Source organism: Xiphophorus hellerii, chromosome 1 (genome assembly GCF_003331165.1).
Source record: "Xiphophorus hellerii strain 12219 chromosome 1, Xiphophorus_hellerii-4.1, whole genome shotgun sequence".
Taxonomy (NCBI): Eukaryota; Metazoa; Chordata; class Actinopteri; order Cyprinodontiformes; family Poeciliidae; genus Xiphophorus; species Xiphophorus hellerii.
The window spans coordinates 2,272,498-2,286,003 of NC_045672.1; the positions used below are offsets into that span (position 1 = coordinate 2,272,498).

Sequence of the window (13,506 nt, forward strand, 5' to 3'; positions counted from 1 at the left end):
AGCAACATGTAAAAAATATGACTTAAAAATAAGGTATTTTGTTCTGGGATCTTAAAATTTCTGCTTCTTTCATCAGCATGTCTTTTTTTGCTCTTTGCTTTGAGATTCGGTCCATCTCTGGACATTTTAAAGGCTCTGCCAGTGTCCTATTAATCTGCTATTATGGCTCATGTTTTATAAATAAATAAATAAATGACTAATTTAAACTAAAAATGTATAAAAATGTCTAATTAAATAACCTAATATTTGCTCTACATGATATCAACATAGGTGTGTTTTCTTCCTCCTTCTCTTCCTGACAACCAGCATCATACAAAAACTATAAGAACATTCTGTACTTCCTCTTCTTCTTCAACCTTAAACAACGTAGAAGCTGAACTGCAAGATAAACTACTTGCTACCAGCATCAAAGTACCTTCATTGTGTTAATAATAATTGTTTGCAGTAATTCAGTCATTTTGTGATCCTCCTTTGAGACAAATTTTACGACTTTGCTCCACATTACATCTTAAGGACCCTTGTGGGAGTATGACACAATAAGAAACATGGAGTAGATAATCACTGCACGTCAAATTATACACTTTTATAAGGGGTTTAATGGTGTAATCTTTATGTCATATTTTTCTCTCTGAATATTGTGTCTCTTAGGGTTCATTTAGTTGCTTAAGCTTCAACTCAAGACGTTTTGAGTGTATCAAGTGTTGGTTTGTTTTTAAGCCCTTGAACTAATTTTATACAAATATCTTACCCCAGTAGTGCAATTGCCCAGTACTTTAAAACAAATACTGAATTTGCAAGCATATAATGTGGATTCAGCAAAACAGAAGACTTTTTTTGTCTTTCCCTTTTCCTTTGGCTGCGCCATGCATGTGTCTGTGTCTGTAGTCATCCCTGACCAGAGTACAAATTATGTGCAGGAATGCTAATGTCTTCTTCCTTTGTTGTCCTGGCAGACTGTCGAGTGTGACGGTGCATATTCAAGAACCTTTTATTTTCCTGGAAGACGTTAACCTTTACCAAGAAAAGGATATAGATTAAGGAAAATAACCAAAAAATAGCTAAAATGGAAAAGAAGGTAAAAAGACTTAGCCACATAGAGTTACAGCTTCTTTATTCGTTTTAGTCATAAAGAGTTTTAAAAAACACAAAACTCACAAGAGCGCAAGTAAGACACGTAGGCTAATGTCAAAGTTTGTCAACGAAATCCCACTTCCCTCGTCCGTGCGCTCCAACTCACAATTGTTTTGTAATTGTACCAGGAACCAAACCCGTTCCGGTGTGGCAGGCGGCCAACACAACATGTTGCACTCACACCAAAATATCTCAGAGTGAAAAGGTCATGCCTTCAATATTGTGTCCTAAAATCTTTCTTCTCATTTGGAAAGCAGAGACTTCCATCTCACATTGTTTTTCTGTGCAGACAGAAACTTTTACTGTACCATGACTCAATACAACAACCAACACTTTAAAATTGAAAAGGAGTTGGAGAGAGGGCGTTTTATGTCACTTTGTGGAGAGAAACCAAACTGTATTCTGCCTCTAGTGCTTATAGAGGCTTCAGGAGGATTAGCACAAGTTTTCTCTCATTCTTATCAGCATCAAAACTTAAGTAGATTGTTGTTTCTTTAAGCTACCAGCCTTTCATCCACACTCTGTTCCGCTGTTGTCTTCATGACTCACTGTTTTGATAACCTGCTAGATCATTTGGTTCATGTCAAATAAATTTCCCTTTTTGTCGCAGAGTGCTTGTGAGAACAGCTTTGAGCAACAGATGTGCAGTTGGATTGGCATCTGTTTGTCTGACCCGCCTTTGTACAGCTAAAAGGTATCCACGTTTGTGTGACTTGGAATGATAAGGAGGACTGAGATGTTTGTGAACAGATAAAAGGGAGGGAGTGGGGTTCCCGTTGAATGAGCTGATGTTGAGTGGTTTTGTCTGTTTTGGGAAATGTGGAGAATGCGTTTGATGTTGGAGCGAACAGAAGTGAGAGAATGTTAGAGAAATGGACAATCACTTGATGCAGGATTTAGATTATCTTGACTTTTTAAAAATGTTTTACATTAGCACATGGTAATCCAGCATAGATGGTGGGATCAGAGATAGCGGCATGTACTGTATCTCCTTTGTTGTGGTGTAAGCACATAATTATTCGCACCAATGTGGAACTATAAATATTATGGATGTAATAATACATCCAGCTCATAAACTGGGAAAAGATTATGGCATTATTTTTCAGAAACACTTTTCTTTTTTGCAAATAACAGCTTCACAAAACACAGACTGTGTCTTCAAAAAAATCAATAATTGGTACAGAAAAATACAGTCCACATTTTGCTTGTCTATAAATTTCTTTTCCTTTTAAATTTGTCTAATTCAACCAGGATCCTAATGCTTTTTAGCATGATAAAGATTTTTTGAAATCTCAAAGTGCAGTGTAAAATTATCCAGTTCAGATGTGAACGCTCTGATTAATATTGATTTGTAACTGGAGACAATCAAATGCAGTCCAGACTCACTGTTAGAAAGCCCCTGATGCTCGCTAGCAGTTAGCCAGTGACTATTTTTATGCAGCGTGTAAAATACAATTGAATCATGTCCTCCCAAGTGTTAGTAACTATGTTTCTATCTAACTGTCGTGCAAATTTTGAGTGAACTTTTAGAATGTCGCAAAAAAGAAAATGTGAAGTAGGTGTGTTTTCATCAACCAGATACACAAAGCGGATTTTGTCAGAGGTCGATCCTACGTATATCTGTAGTAAACAGTTACTACAGAGTTAATGTGCTGCTAGTGCATTAACTCTTTTTCGGAAAAGCTAAAGATCACTTTTTTTGTGAAATTGATGAAGTTTTTTTTAAATTTTGCCAAACGTTGATGGAAGCGTGACTCTTGTTTCCTTTTTACTCTACCACTAATAGCAAAAGTTTTGCTTTTAAGTAAGACATTTTTTAACCGTTTTGATTTAGTCCACAGACATTGTTTTTCAAGATCATGTATTTCCTCTTCAACGCTGATCAAAATTAGGCAGCCAGTTTCTATCTTGTCCAGACTTGACTCCTGCAATTTACAACAACTGTTAGAGGCCAGGCACACCAACCCTCCCAGCCCCCTCATGGCCTGCCTCTCTGAGTTCTGGAGTAGATTTCAGGACTTTATTGCTTGTTTTTAAACCGTCAGACCCCTGGTTGTTTACCTGACCTCTTAACCTTTCATGTACCAACTCGCTGCCTGGGATCGCTTGGTGTGTCACTGATTTATAGCCTGTCACCAAACGTGATTGGGTTGTTGCTATTTGGCTTCACATGCTAAGGAATTCTCCTTTGAATAATCTCAGACAGTCAGATAAAGTGGCCATTTTTAAATTCAAATAGTTCCATGGGACTTTTTAACTATCAAATAGCTGCTATATTATTTATCAGTTATTTCAAGTCATCATTTATTACTCATGTAAAATCTTTGTCATACAAAATCACTCTATACATGAAAGTTGTTTTATATACATTGCAGTTTAAAGCCTTGAAAACAGCAATAGTTGGACTAATTACTGTATCTGCAGGGTTTCTCCTAGAAAACCTCCTAAACTCAGTGGTAGAAGCGCTAGGGCAGTCCATCAGCAGCCCACCATGTTTTTGTGTTAAAAAATGTTAAGATACAAATTTTCTGAGGTGCATCATAATTTGGAAATAATAGCATGTAAGGCTAACATCAGGTGCAAGGACACATCATCTTGTGCCCAGTTCAATGCATCAACTGTAAACCTAACTTAATCCGTCTTCACTGTCACACATGTATTTAATATAAACAAACCACTCTTAGCCTGAAGGGGGGGCAAGTAAAGCCTGGTGGGTTGCCAGGGAGATGATACACCGGAGGAAACGTTGATTTACCAGGTTTAACCAAATACTTTGTGTTTAATGTACTTTCTATAGTAGGTTAGCCATAACGATTAAAAAAAGAAACAAAAACAAAAAGGAAAGAAAACAATAGAAAATGTAATACAATATTGTACAAAGCTGTAATATGACATGACATGAGTTTATAATATGATACAACGTATTATATCTAAAGTTAGCCTGTCAGCATCTTAACATCTAACTTCATTTTGAACAGAGAGCTATGTTTGTTATTTTCTTTGAAGTAATTAATTAGATTAAAAATGAAAGAAGTAAAAGTAGCTTCAACAGTTTGATAGCATGAAAAACGTACACATAAAACGTACTTAGGCCAACAAAAAGAAAGTTAGTAAATTAATATATATTGATTGTAAAAACCACACAAAATATTTGTGAATATGACTTTATTTTTTCAGGTCTTGACAACACCGCAACATTTTCTTTCACTTTGGGATTAACATGTGGATCATCTGAGACGAACACTGGTGGAAGTGCTGGGTGGTTTTGCTTCTTTCTTGTGTATATGGCCTGTGTTTCTACCAGCTATCAATCTCTTTACAGGATCCAGAACAGCTCCTGTGGTTTGGGTTAACCTCTCTCAGGAGTTGAGAGATTGTTTTTGCTTTGGTCCATCATCTTTTCTGACATGTTTCTGGTCTGCAGTGATTCCAGTGAAAGAAGAACTGAGTATCTAACAGTATTGCTCAGTTCCTGAGTTTTCCTCATTCCTAGAATAATTATCAGTTATTATTAACTGATTATTATAATTATTGACTGATAATAATCAGTCAATGGTAATTGACTGATAATTATTATTTATTATTATTATTTCAGCTTTATTTGACTGATTATTTGACATCAGTCAAATAAGGCATCTTTGTTTTGTCGCTGTGGTTATCTCTGTTGATTCCAACCAGTTCTTACATTCTAAACAATCTTGGTGAATTAAATCATTTCCCTCTTTGTTTGACAATTTTCAGAATCAAAGCATCAAATTAACATGCTTTGATGGAATTTCAATCTAGAGTTCAGAGTTTATGGCTCCATAGGTCTTGATTAGAAGACCTATGGACCTATGCTGAATGAGACTCTTTAGACGTGTGGGTTTTGGGAACTGCAGCCATTTGTCCAACCGGACTGCACACCTGGGGTTCTCTCTGTGAATGACGGAGCAATGCCTGCAATGATTGTTGTTTCAGGGCTTACAGCTCTAGCTGAATTGCAACACTGAGTGGAGTATGACAGAATGACAGACATCCATTTGTTTATGCAGTGTGTGAGCAAGGCCTGCGTGAGTTATGTAAATACATCTATTATTGGTATGTTGGTGGAATGTTAAAGTGCCTAGGATGCAACCAAACAGGATGTTGTAACTTATGCTGATTGCTCGTTTACAATGTCACACAGTGTTTATGTCTCGTTAAGAGGAAGAGTGGGTTAATATCCAAACCTTTACATTTAAAATAAGCTTGTGGTTCCCTACTCCATACCAAATCCTTGACTATATTAAAACTTTTTACAAAAATGGACAGTCATGAATGCCATTTATTATTTAATACTTTCTTTTGTTTTCTATGAGTGTAACAATGCCTCCATTTCACAAGCTAATAAGATGCACAATATAGTGAAAAATAAAGAGTTTTTAATCACTGTTTTTAGAGAAACTAAATATATACATATATATTTTCATTTTCAGAAATACAATAAAGATTTCATAGAGAATTCCTGACACATTTGACAAGTTCATATTTTCAAATGTTGTTGTTTTGGTGCTTTTTTTCTATCATAGTGCCAAAATGGCTGTTCTCTTTGTGTTTAAGACCCTAAAGAAAGATTTGAGCATCCTCTGCTTTAAATAATCATTTTTAGGACTGTTCAGACCAGTTTATGTAGGACTTGAAATTGAAATATTTAATTGGAGTTAACGTAATAAAAACTCTCATGGGTAGCACTGAAGTAGATGCTATTCTTAGGGTTTTTAGCAGTTAACGGTTAGCTTGTCATCATATTCATACAGTGTTATTAAACTGCCTTAATTAGTTTTTTTATGCTTTCACCCTTTTTTTTACCCAAAGTGCTACCAGATAAAGAATTTCAAAATGACGGAGGTTTCAGACAGATGGATGATCAGTTTTTCTAAGAGTCTCGATGGGGTGTCAACCTCAAAGCACTCACTTTCATATTCGGAGCTGATAACTTGACCTTATTTTATTAGAGAAAATCATATGCTTTCTGGATACCACTAGATACCACTTTGCAAAACTGTCACTTTGGTCAAAAATATTATGTAATTTTGATCTTCTTGTAACATCTGTATGATACGATCCTAATCTATTCCTCTCCCTCCTCAGATACGAGAGGAAGATCATCTCCTGGATTCAGCTGTTGTACTGACTAAGGAACGGAAACAAGGTAAAAAAAAACCAACCTATACATTTAAGGAAGTATTTTTTACTCTGATTTAGTTTCTCCTTCCTTTCTTCTTGTCTTGAGATTTACTCACACTCTTTCAATTCACACCTTTTGTGAGTTGGTCACAAAAAGTGAAAAAAGAAGACATCTTTCCAACAGATCAAATTATGATGTGCTGCAACTTTGATTTTGGGGGATTTTATTTTATTTTTATTTATTTATTTTTTCAGATAAACCAATCATTAGATTTGTCTGTCAGGTTTATAAACTTGACAGACTGTATCTAACAATTCTACATCTGCCTTAAGTTCTGTTACTTTGATTGGATCTTCAGATGTTTTTGCATGTCTATGAAATTTCCACGATTATTGAATTTATTTACAACTGCTTGAGTTGGTGTTGTAGCATTTTGCCATTGTTTGAGCTAAAACAACTGCAAAATGTTGTTTTAACATTTTGCAGTTGTGCGGTGTGAAAACTGGGTGGTCCAAATGTTATTTTTTTCCACCAGTGTAACACCAGCTGATGGTGATCATTAAAAGAGCTGCTGGAAATAAATTAAGCTTAAAATAATGTTCATGAATGCTGTCCTACTTAATGTTCTGAATTACATTTACTATGTACTGTAACTGGTGATAATAAAACCAACAGTTCAAGATCTGGCTAATATTAAGTGTAAAGTTGAATGTTTAGAGGAAGTCGGAAGTTTTAAACTTGCAGCATTTTTGGCTGTTCATCTGTAAGTTGCAAAACTGGTTCTTTGTTCTGGTCCAGCAAATACTTGAAATATGTAGAGATAGCACCGGTTTTTAGGTACCAGAGTCAGCGTTCCTGCAGTGGAAAAACAATAGACTTATGCTCAGCGAGTGGCTTAGCACTGCAATGGATTTGGTTTTAGTCAGGGTTTTAGATGCAGTGGAGCCTGTTGTGTACTTATAAACGCTGTATGTTGAGAAACATTAATAGAAACATTAATGGTGAGGTCATCACTCATAAACATTGCTATGATGATCTTGACATTTTGTGCAGAACAGTGTTCATTTGTATTCTATGCACTGTTGTAGAGTTTTTTTATGATGGCATTTACTTATATGTTTTCAAATCTTTTTATAACCAAACTAAACCCAATAAAAACTTTTGGCAAATATTCCTTTCATGTAAGATATAAAACATTAACAGACCTCCTTACTGGAAGTGTGTTTTAGTGAAAGAGGGAATTTCCAAGGAATGTTTTTATTTTTCCAGGGTATGTCTTACTTTCACTTAGGTAGGTGAGATGGTTGCCAGGATCAAAGTACACCAAGGTTTGAAAAAATTTCAAAACCACCAAAATTTTCCAGAACACCTATGATGCGGACAGACTAGTGCAGTCCCTGTCTTTCACCAGTTGCTGTCACTCCAGATTAACTGGCTGAGGAATGGCTGTACAGTTTTCCTTGCTAAAAGAAAACCCATATTTCATTGTCGTGAAAAACAGAGTCACGGTGGGAAACAAATGAATTCCACATTTTACTCTTGGCTGTGTGATGCATTCTTAAAACTAAAATAAGCCATGGTCAACCGACTAAACAGTGAAAATTAGTTTGTTAGATGTCCAGTATAACAAAAACATTGTTGTAAACATGTAAAATAAACATGAAAACTCCTGCTAAGTTTAGCAGATGTTAATTAATTTTTTTTATCATGATAAGAATTTTGATTTATTGTTGTCACAATAAATTCCAGTTAATGTTTGAAACCCAGGAAGTGTTCTTATTTTTGCCGTTGTTTTTTCAATGAACGTATCAATAAATGTCGATACATTTTCAAATATATGAGGAGTTTAGTCATGCAAATTACACTTCTGTATATTACTGGTGTCCAAAAGAAGCGTATTACAAATGGGAATGTTTTTCCATGTTTGTGTGTCTGTGATTGCTGTCATGCAGTCAGAATCACACAGTTCCCTCAGAAAGAAGCAATAAATACTTGTTATTGTCACATTTATTGCGATCATAATTCTACCGCAAAATATCATGATAAACCTCGAAGCCCCATTCATTCACCCTGCTTACCATTTATGAAATTCTTGCTAAAGTTTTGAATCCACATCTGATTTTGAGCAGTGAGAGAAATTTCCATTTTGTCCTAGACTGGAACATAAAATCAGAGCCTCCTTCAAAAGCAGTCTGGTACGGGACGGAGACGGAGCCAGATACCGTCCAGAGACACGTGGATGATTTAGGTTCCTCTGGTGTCCTCACTTAACACTGTGTTTTGTTCTCAGTCAAGAGCCCGGTCCTCAACTATCTGTCCTCGTAACACACACACCCCTACACACCCCAACACACAGGCACAGAGACACACGAGCCATGAAGTAGTTGTGAAAGCTGTTGACAGCAGCACACACCACCATTTACCACTTGAGTTTGTACCAGCAAAGTAGGGCCGTATATATAGAAATAGTCTGGCGACAGTTGAAGGCAGGCAGATACACACAAATGCCAACACGCACACACGCATACACCCTGTCGGACCAGCTGCTATGAGAAGACGAGAGGGATTTGAATGGGAGTGACAGCTGCGGATTCCTCAGGATGAAGGAGGAAGAGAGAGAGATGAGAAAGCAGCGGAAAGTACGAAAAGCAGATAACTCACAGATCTGTGTGGAGCGATTGTGTCAGAGAAGGGTGAGTGACTTCTGGAGAGGTTGGGGAAAAGAAACAGATCTGGCTAAAGAACTCTGAGGCTGGAAGATGAAGTTACTTGTTAAGCATAAAACAGGACTTTAATCATACAGTAAAAGCTGTTCTGACATCAAAGTTCCTTCAATGTAAAGAGTTTTATTTTGCCTCAATAGATTTATATGCATTCCTTACAAAAATATCCATACCTGTTGGACTTTTCTCAATTTGTCATGAGTTTGTTGGGGTTTTATGTGACGTACTAAAAAAAGCTTTGATGCAGTCCATCCAACCACCTGTATCCAGACTATGTAGAAGTATTTCTTCTGCAGCTAAAGCACCAAGCCTCTAACACTTGGATGTTTTAATGTAAACTGTTTCATCTCTGCCTGCGTATTTAGGGCCCTTGTTCTGCTGAAACTTAAACCTCAACCTCGATCTCGAGTATTAAATCTTCTAATGGTATTTGTTTTTTACATTATTACTCCGTATTTAGCTAAATCCATTCTGCCCTGTCAACAGGTTCTCCCTCTGCAGCTTCAGAGTTACAGTTCCTGGATGACTTTGCACTTATGCCACACTCTTTCAAAGTTTCAGATAATTGTGTTATTGTTTTATAAGTAGGACTGTCAACATTAATGCGTTACCACATGTGATTAATCTAAAAAGCTTAACACGTTAATGTTAAATAACGCAGATGACCTATTTTGACCTAAAAGCTGTGGAGGGTTACCTACTTTGCAGCAGCATGCTACACGGTCTTGTACTGCAGTCAGAGTCACAAACAAGAGCAAAAAGATGAGCGAAGAGAGTCAGACTAATGACAGCACTATGTATTTTCTTTAAACTTCTCCACAACTTTAACTCTGACTCTCTTTTCCGTTCCTTTGTCTTTATTATTCTGTTTGTTCACGACAGAGCTGATGGTTATCATTTAGGGGTATCAGAGTAAAGGGGAGCTGAACTAAACAGCATGACTTTTTTTTAAAAAAGAAATGTCATTATTTTCAATTTTTTTCAATTTCACATTTGTTTTACTTTTGGCTGTTGATCTGCCATGTAAAAATCACCAAATTTATTCAAGTCTGTGGTTTTTGGTGAAAGAAAAATGTGAAGAAGTTCAAGCTGTATGAATAATTTTGCAAGGCACAGTGAGGATTGGCAAATCTTGAGGAATCTGGCCTGGTGTTTACTGGTAGTATGAGCAGCAGTCCTGATGACAAAGGGAGTGCAGGCCGACAGAGTAAATGAACATGTGATCCTAACTGTCAGTATTAGACTATTCATAGAAATCCTGTGTTGCACAAGGCCGATTTAGCAATAGGGTGGATTTCTTTTTTCTTTTTTTTAAGTGTATACACTTATAGTCAATTTTAAAAAATCACCTTTCCCATCATTCACTGACCTTTAGCTCCGAGAATAAAACCCATTGAGTTGACAAATCGACAGGTCTGATCCATAAATGTCCGAGGAATCTTACCGGAGAACGTGATTCACAAGAGAGTGTGCATTTTTTCCACCGTGTAATAAGAAGGTCTTACATAAATAAATAAGCAAAATCTAATAGGCTTTGCTACTGAGAAAAAAACCCCATCAACAATAAAAAAATGTAAAATCAATTCCTGCAGCCAGTGTGAGTCACGACGGATTTCTGCAGAAATAACAAACCACAACACTTCCCTAAAACTGCAGTAAGCAAAATCAGTAACAATCTGCAACGATGCCACCAAGAAATTTTTTCAACCATTTTTTTTTTTACCTTTCATCCCCAAGTGCTTTAAAAAAAATAAAAAATTCTGAATCCATTTAGTCTGAAAAGCATGTGGAATAAATGAGGCACAGCCTAACAGGGTTGTCAATAGCTTACTTAGTAGTTTTCCATGTTCCTATAATGGATGTGTTAGTAAGCAAGTGTGTGTTTGTCGCATTAGCCCGTTGCCTTCGGGCAGCGTTTAGCCATTAATCAGAGTCATTAAATGATGTCAGAGTTCTCTGCTTTTCAGTCATATGCTCAGCGTCGGAGCAGTGATTTGCTTTGTGTGATGGAGGGGTCAGAGGTGGGGGGATGTGGTAATTCTTCACCATGCTCCAGTTGGTGGCGATTTTACTCTTGATAATAGAGTTCACGGTGGCTGTGCTCAAAAGCACTGCAGCAGCAGCAGCGTCCACTGCGTCACAACAGCTAGGAAGGGAGATGGGAGGAAATGGGAGTCTAAACTGAGCTCTCAGACAGGAAGCCACCCCGGTTCTGTCATTGTTGAGCTTTTATAGACTCAACTTCCTGTCGAGTGTACCGCTGGTGTCACCATAGTTACCATCCCTGCTGTTAACGAGATGGACACTTCAGAGGTGCCTGAGTGAAAGTCGCAAATGGTTAAAAAACCCCACAAAAAACAAAGAAAAAACAGTTTAGAAAGAAAAACCTTTTTATGTTAGTCTGGTCAGTTAGTCCTCTCATTGAGGTTTTCTTTTTTTGTAGTCTTAATAGCATGCTCCATTTATCTGACTGTTCCGTTTTAAGCTGGGAGCAAGAGAAATGAACGAATCAAACAGCTTGTTGTTGGACAGAGTCGAGCGATGGTTGCAGAAATCGAGAGAAGCAGGGAGTGAAGGGTAAGAAAGGGAAGGAGTTAAAGAAAAAAAGAGGATGTGGCCAGCAGTAAAAGATGACTGGAGGGGAGTAGAGCTCTCTGTCTAATTATAGATCCTGCTGTGAGCTGGCTGAGGTAGAAGTGCTACTGGGGGTTTTACACTGCCGGATATTTACATGACAAACACGGGTATGTGCCTTTTGACTTTGAATTTGGAGATTACGACGTGTACGTTTATGTGCATTTTCTTTTTTAGGATTTTTACAACTTTGGAGAAAGACATGCAACAAGTTGAAGGAGTCTTCTAGGAATTTGAAGGGTTGTTGCTGTGAGTTTGGTTGCATGTATCAATCAATCAATCAATCAATCAATCAATCAAATTTTATTTGTATAACACGTTTCAGCAGCAAGGCATTTCAAAGTGCTTTACATCATTACAAACACAGAAACACAATGCAAGATAGAATCAATAATCAAAACACAACATTAAGTCAAGTTCCATCAATAAATTTGTAATTGATTACGTTTCAAATACAATCCTAAACAGGTGGGTTTTTAGTCTAGATTTAAAAGAAGTCAGTGTTTCAGCTGTTTTACAGTTTTCTGGAAGTTTGTTCCAAATTTGTGGTGCATAGATGCTGAAAGCTGCTTCTCCTCGTTTGGTTCTGGTTCTGGGGATGCAGAGCAGAACCAGAACCGGAAGACCTGAGAAGTCTGGAAGGTTGATACAACAACAGCAGATCTTTAATGTATTGTGGTGCTAAGCCGTTCAGTGATTTGTAAACTAACAACAGTATTTTAAAGTCTATTCTTTGAGCTACAGGGAGCCAGTGGAGGGATTTTAAAACTGCATATAAGCCTTTTAAAGGTATGGAGAGAAGAAACGTTCTTCTTAGCTGTCATTCTCGTCTGCTGCATTTGATGTTAAAACAAAAACAGCAGATTTGTGCAGCGAGAGAACAGAGAGCAGCGCCAGATGTTTGTGGAAACTCTGTGACAACTTTGGAAACTGGACCTGCACTTTATATCGCATCCAAGGTCCTCCATCACTCAAACTCGAAATAAAGCCAGAGATGTGCTGATCAAAAAGATTAGTTGTGGATTGCTTTTACTCTGGTTTCTAGTCGCACAATACCAATTTCAGAACTAAAAATTTGTCCTTCTGTTTGTTTGACATTTATCCATTAATTGTCTGTTAATATTAAGTTCATACCTATAGGTAAGGTGAGGTGGATGGTACATATCAACCAAAGCAAAGTCTGATTATACAGTAAATACACTGTAAAGAAGAAAAAAAAACAGTAAAAAAAAAAACCCACAGAGAATGTTCTGGTAATTTTCTTCGAGGACTTTTTCTGTGTTTCTTTATGGTTAATTGTACAAACATCTCCATTTCCAAAAATCTGATTTTTGCCATAATTTAACAGGTTTTCATGTTAAAATTACTCACAAACTAAAATTTTCCATATTTTTTACAACAAATTTCCTGTATATTCACAAACATTTCTAGTTCTTAAAAACAGAAATTTTCCTTATTTTTACAGTGCTCACAAACACTTCTCTTTAAAATGTTGTACATTTTAAAATATTTTTGTCATCCAAATCATTCAAGTATTTTAAGTAACCAGTTAACCTAAAAGTCAAGTTTTTGGACTGTATGAGGAAGCCAGACTGCACAGGGAGAACCCAGACATCCACTGGCTAAACAGCCAACCTCCTCTTCCTGCAAGGCAGTAGCTCCCACAAGACAATTAGTAAGAAAATGACTTTTGACTACATTTCCTCCTGTGTTTAGTCATTAAGCATTTATATTAGCAGCAGCATCAATGTGGGAGAACAGTCAGTAGCTGCGTTTCTATTAATCGTAAAATTGCTCAAATTAGAATTACAAAAATAAATTCACTTAATACAAACACTGCAATTTTGAAAAAACATGTTTTTCAATACA

At 36.7% G+C, this 13,506-nt stretch overlaps 1 protein-coding gene across 7 annotated transcripts in view; it reads left to right on the forward strand.

The window, feature by feature from the left end:
- hdac7a (histone deacetylase 7a) overlaps window positions 1-13,506 on the forward strand; it is a 77,802-nt gene that overhangs the window by 27,970 nt on the left and 36,326 nt on the right. For 4 of the 7 annotated variants that reach the window (XM_032568655.1, XM_032568705.1, XM_032568673.1 and 1 more), the window contains exon 3: window positions 6,244-6,304. The gene's annotated coding sequence lies outside the window, so the exon portion shown is untranslated. Of the gene's footprint in view, window positions 1-1,741; window positions 1,826-6,243; window positions 6,305-13,506 lie in introns of all 7 variants that reach the window. The other 3 variants (XM_032568683.1, XM_032568697.1, XM_032568688.1) reach the window with 1 other exon arrangement.